The 5,663-nt window shown below is 43.6% G+C and overlaps 1 long non-coding RNA gene across 1 annotated transcript in view; it reads left to right on the top strand.

The window, feature by feature from the left end:
* The window catches only part of LOC114008307 (uncharacterized), a 314,255-nt gene that overhangs the window by 207,327 nt on the left and 101,265 nt on the right, over positions 1-5,663 (top strand). The window lies entirely within an intron of this gene.

The following is a 5,663-nucleotide window of genomic DNA, read 5'->3' as shown; positions in this document are numbered from 1 at the left end:
TCAGCAGGATCAGCAGCAATTGGAACTGTGTGAGTCGGAGAACTATATATTACAGCTCCGAGAAGCAGATAGCGCCAACCTATTACGGACATCATTGGCTTTCCGGTAGGACACCCAGAAACGGATGTGCTGCCTTTGGTTCTATTATGTCTTCAAACTTTAATTAAGTTTATACCTCTCCCACCTGGACCTCATAAATAGTTAGCCTCCAAGGAAGTCATTTGTCATGGAGGGGCTCTTATGAGTAGATTCATCTTCCAAACAGCATTATTATTGCCTAAGGTCTTGCCTTAAATCCATCAGCCCAATACGAGCTTGAGAGCTTTACTCCATTTTGACATGTTATTCTGAGGGGTTCTTTTCTGAGGGGCACATGGCTAATTCATTAAGTTATCACAAGGTGGGAGGGGGCAGGTGCATTATTAGCTTTTAAAATGATGCAACTAGTGATTAAAGATAATTAAATGGAACTTTATGTGTGTGTGTGTGTGTTTTCATGCAAGTTTCATCCATTTTTGTGTGAAGGAGTGAGCCCTTGGTCTAAGTTAAGGCTGTCTCAGGTTATATCTGAAAAAGATACCTCTAGAGGCGGGGAAGATGATGACATCCTCAAGGCCTGTTGGGATTATAGGCTGATATGACCTCTTTGAAGAATGCATTGGTAGAATCCAATCAATTTGAAGATATACATTGCTAGGACATCGCGTAGCAATTTCACCTTTAATTGTGTGCCTTGGACAACATTTTTCACATGTGCACAAAGAAATATGTACGAGGATGTTCACTATAGCAGTTTTTAATGGCAGACATTTGTAAATAACATGAACACCCATCAACAGGATTGGATACAGAAAATGTGGCACAGTGCCCTAGAGGACCACCCACCAGCTAAAACAAATACAAGTAAGTCTCTTTTCAATGTGATGCCATACTTGGATTCCTTGTATTGATACATAAATAGGCTCAAAAACAATGTTGAATGAAGAAACAAGAGGCAGAGTGGTATGCTGTTTCTTGCGTGAATTGTTTATTCCATGTACATCCCCCCAAGAGATGGAGCCATATCAACAGGACGAGTTACACTGAGTTCTTGACTGTGGCTGCCCGGGGAGAGGATGCTCGGTGTGGGGCAGATGGAGCAGGAACCACGAGTTAAGGAAGATGTTCAGCAATTTCAGCAAAGTTCTGCTTGTTTTAAAGACTGTAAACAATGATGCCAAAATATACATACTTGTATTTGGGGGCAATAGGAATTTTTTAAATTTTTTTTAAAACAATATATTTATTTACTTATTTTGATAGTTTTTCTGCTATAGGGCATGTGTGTTCTCTGGAGAGACAGAAAGAGACAGAGAGACAGAATGTGAGAAATCATCCCCCAGGGGAGATGGCCATGACGCAATTCCCTCTCCTCCACTTTCCTCTTGGGATCTTGGGAATGCACGCACTTGCACCCAGTAAGAGTTTAAAGCCATCAGATCTGGGGCGTGAACCATAGAGTCCAGCAAAGTAACCATTACACTGTCTGCTGGTCCCACAATATTTTGAGAATGAAAGGATGGCTTTTCTTCTTATTAGAGATGTTTGCTATAGGTTGTGTGTGTTCACCAGAGAGACAGTGAGAGATAGAGAGACAGAAAGCAAGAAATCATGGCGATACAGTAATCCCTTCCCTTCCACTCTCATCTCAGAATTCTGGGCATGCATGTATGCGTACCCAGCATGAGTTTCAAGTCACCGAGTCTGGGACTCACATCATGGTTGGCCACATGGGAGTCAAGTGTCTAAACCAGCATTCCACCTGCTGGCCCCGAGAGGAAGGCTTTTGGGGAACAGGAAGTGGAACACAGAGTCAAACCTGGAGTCTGCAGCAATTAGCTGTCTTCTGCACCTGCAGGGAGAGCTTCAGCTTTGTGTATTCAGGAGACAAAGGACTTCCCATCAAGGGACCTCTGCCCAGTGCTGGGCCTCCTGTCTGGACTTCTGATCATTCACTAAAGATTTAGTTTTATTGGGTTGTCAGCAAAGTCATGATGAATGTTTGCATAGAAAAACAGAAAAATACATCATGACTTTTCTGATGACTTCCAATAGTATTTGACCTGCTGCCTATCTAGCAATCATATGAGTTGATTTTTCTTTATGTGCAGATTTGACAAAAGCACTCCATTTCAATTCTTTGACACCTCAATCTCAGAGGAATTTTAAAAATTTTATTATTTTTAAATATTTTGCTGTAGGATATGTGCACTTCCTAGAGACACAGAGATACAAAGGAAGAGAACAAGGGAGAGAGAGAAATGAGAAATCACACCCAGCAGGAGGGTCATACCATAATTCCTTCTCCTCCGTCTCCTCTCAGGATTTTGGGCACACATGCATGCACAGAGTGTTTTTCAAGCCACTGGATCTGGGTCTCAAACCTTGCACCCAGCCATGTGGGATCCAGCCACTTTAACTTCCATGTCACCTGCTGACCCCAGAAGGTTGTTTTTAATGAAGATAAGAAGAGCAGGGGAGAAGAGTCTGCCACTTGATGGTGAGGTCCATTTGCTGTGCAATACACTCTGGGCTGCCCTGAGTGCTTGCCCTGCTGCCATTGGCTCACTGCCATCCTGGATGGGCACCTGACTCTCCAAACTTGGCCAAGAACAGGAAATGACAGCCTTGTTCCTTCTGATGAGATGACATACAGATTTTAGATCTGAGTTTCAATAACTGCAACCAGGATCATTTCTGGCACCTGGACACTTACTCAGCATTTAGTCTGGGCATGGTGCGATCGTGCCTTCAGTCACATGCATGTAAATGAGGGGTAGGGAAGCTGCGCTGTACCTCAGATCACAGGGCGGTGTGGCGTAGGCTGCTGCCTTTGCTGCCTTCGCTGATGTCCTGAGGGCGATGGTGACCAGGGAGATGCCTTGGACCGAGAATACGGGAGGCTCACAAGACAGCAGTCCACCTGGTGCTTTCCTATTTTCTCTTTGCTTTAGAACCAGGGACGTCCTTACCGTATTTGATACTTGGAGCAGTATTTCCGAAATGATTTCTTAGAGTGTCTTAGCTTTGGAGTTAAGGATTGATTCATCAACTGATAGTTATTTTTTATTTATTTATTTATTTTTGCGAGAGGTTTTTGCTATAGGGCGTGTGCGCTCGCCAGACAGACAGAGAGAGACATAGAGACAGAAAGCAAGAAATCACCCCCCGGGGGGATGGCCACGCTGCAATCCCTTCTCTTCCATTCTCCTCTCAGGATCTTGGGCACGCACGCACATGTGCCTGGCGTGAGTTTTAAGCCACTGGGTCCAGGACGCGAAGCGCAGTCGACTATGTGGGAGTCCAGTGACATAGCCATTACGCTAACTGCTGGTTCCCCGACTGATAGTTATTAATGACTATTCAGTAATCCTTAATCTAGTCACTTAAGAAAAAAATGGTGACTCACAGTGCTCCAAATGTAGTAGGGGAGGCAGAGAAAGGGAGAGGGACAGTTAAGCTGAGTGTGTGCATGCTTAGGAGGAGGGGAAGAGTACGATAGAAAGTCCCAGAGTAGAGGCTGCAGAGCCTTCATGAGACTCCATGTTTGCGAAGGTGGGGCATGGACCGAGAGAGGCAAAGGTGTGCACACATCCAGGTACAACACCCTCCTTATCAGTCCCGGCTGTGTGACCTTAGGCCAGTCACTAAACTTCTTGGCCCCTTCATTTGTAAACTAGAATACTGCTGTCCACTTCTTGGGACTGTTATGAGTATTAAATGAGGTGGCCAAGGTAAATAGTAATTTTGAAAACCGCGTTCAGATGCTGTGTGACTAGATTAGGTGAGTGGAACCAACATAAACATTATCATATAGTTTGAGACTAAGATGCCCTCTTCCCTGAATGCCACATTAGAGAAAGTCATTGTAATGTTATTTGCAAAAGAACATTCCTCTAGAGTGATCATCCATGTCAATTTGCCTGGTGGTGTCCAAGTTTTAGCACTGAAGCCCCCAAATCTGGGAACCCCTTCAGTCCCAGGCAAACTGGACCAGCAGAGCATCCTAATCTGCACACATGGCTTCTCCATTGGAGTGTGGAGTATCAGGTGTCTACGGTTGAGTGCACAGTTTATATTTTAAAAAAATTATGTTGGATTGTGGTTTCCATCCCTTGTCTACCAGTTTCATAGACAGATCACTCTTACCCTACATCTTTAGGAAAATGGAAAATTGTCCTGGTTTTGTTTTTCCACCTGAACTCACAGTTATGTCATTTTCTTCCTTCCTGTGAAAAGGTTCAAGTTTTAGTAAAAAAAAAAAAAATACTTTGAGAAACCAATACAAAATTTGATCCAACCAGGTCAAGATCTCCAGCCAACCTAATCTTAATGCATTGTGAAAAGTATTCCCATTTATTAAACTCTTGTAAGTCTAAGCAAAAGCTGCAAGAGAGGGTGTTTAGGTATGAAAGAAAAGGAGCCCAGAAGGCTAAATTTAGATAACACCTGAGCTGCTTTGCTGCTAAGTAAAATTTAATAGAGGTGCATCTTTGCAATCTTTATATGTGTTTGGCATGACAATTTATTTTGTTTGTCAGAAATGAATACTTAAGGAGGAAAAAAATGCTTTTTGGATTGCAATAAGAATTTTATATCAGTGTGTGCCATTTTGACTTAAAGGCTACTCATTTTCCATAGCTAGAGATAATTCACACCTGGTGCAGAACTGGCTGCCCTCACGTTGCCTACTTTGCCTAGAAGAATTTTTGAGTGCATTTTGGTTTGAAATATGCATTTCTTATGTGTGAGAATACAAGGGGTGGTTCTAGCATATCGCAAATGTGCGAGGACACCCTCTCATCTCCAGCTCTGAGAGATTGCAGTGAGACTGGCCCCAACATGGACTGGATGGTTCATAGCCTGAACTGGATTGTGTTAAAGAGAATTTCATTACCTACTCAGTACTCACATGTCATTAATGACATGTGTTAGGGTACAAAATGACGAAGACTGAATTAAAGGGAACTCAGGCATAAAGGAGAAATGTTGAGGTGTTCCAAGAAACCTGAGGAAGAAGGGTGAAGCATCTGAGTCTCAAGAAAAACTGGGACGAGGGACTCAGCCTTGCTGGGACCCTCTTCTCATATCTCTCATTTCTGTTTCTTTTAATGTAAAGTTTCTATCTTTCTTCACACAAACCAGCTACGGAGAATGTGGCCAGTAACTCCAGAAACTCAAGTCCTGGCTCTACTTATCAAAAATGGAGTTTCTTTCTTCCCTTGGTAACCATCCAAGAAGTCCTAGGCAGGGCTGTACTTGAACTGGTAACCTCAGGTCAGGGAGGCTTGGTTTTATAGCACAGGCACAGCACCTGGGGTCCAACTCTGGGCATTATGGTCTTGTCAAGAGAGGTGGTGTTGGGACCAGCAGTTGGTGTAATGGTTGTGTCGCTGAACTCCCATGTAGTCGACCACAGTTCAAGTCCCAGACCCGGTGGCTTAAACTCACGCCAGGCGTGTGCCCAAGATTCCGAGAGGAGAATGGAGGAGAAGGGATTGCAGCATGGCCATCCCCCCTGGGGGGTGATTTCTTACTTTCTGTCTCTCTGTTTCTGTCTTTCTGGTGAGCGCATGTGCCCTATAGCAAAGACCTCTCAAAAAAAAAAAAAAAAAAAAAAAAAA

This window comes from Tupaia chinensis, unplaced genomic scaffold (assembly GCF_000334495.1).
Source record: "Tupaia chinensis unplaced genomic scaffold, TupChi_1.0 Scaffold000042_1, whole genome shotgun sequence".
NCBI classification, from domain to species: domain Eukaryota; kingdom Metazoa; phylum Chordata; class Mammalia; order Scandentia; family Tupaiidae; genus Tupaia; species Tupaia belangeri.
This window is presented reverse-complemented; position numbering and strand designations above follow the sequence as displayed.